Raw genomic sequence first — 574 nt, 5'->3', positions numbered from 1 at the left:
GGCGGGGTGGGGGTGCGGAGGGGGAGGGCCTGAGCTGGGCGCACCCCATCCTCTGACCCCGCCCTCGTGACTCCTGAGTCCGATCTGGTGGAGTCGGCTGTCCCTCTGGGTCTGTGCCTCCCCTCCAGGCTGAGACAGCGGAGTTGTGCGCGGACTACAATGACCTACCAGCCTGCTCTGTCCAGTACCGGTCCCGCCAGCCCCAGGGGCTCTTTCAATGCACAGGCGAATACAATCCATTTAAAAACCCCTCCTCGGCCACACAGCCACGGTCCGAGTGCCCCCTCGCCCGACGTGGCCAGCGGCCCCCGTGTTGGCCCTTTCCCACCGCAGAAAGGTCTGTTGGACAGCGCCGTCCACACACTCCGCTGCCTTCCTATAAAACCGCTTCCTGAGGTCGTTCATGGAACCCAAGTTCTCTTTTTTATTTCTGATTTCCTTCCTGTAAATTTAAAATAAAACTTTGATCCATGCTCATAACTTGAGACATGTATTTTGGTTTAACAATTGCCTGCCAGCGAGTGACATTTGAATGAAGGAGTGAATCCCAGGCCTGGTGTGGGGCAGTCCTGAC

This window comes from Myotis davidii, unplaced genomic scaffold, assembly GCF_000327345.1.
Source record: "Myotis davidii unplaced genomic scaffold, ASM32734v1 scaffold1754, whole genome shotgun sequence".
Taxonomy (NCBI): domain Eukaryota; kingdom Metazoa; phylum Chordata; class Mammalia; order Chiroptera; family Vespertilionidae; genus Myotis; species Myotis davidii.
This window is presented reverse-complemented; position numbering follows the sequence as displayed.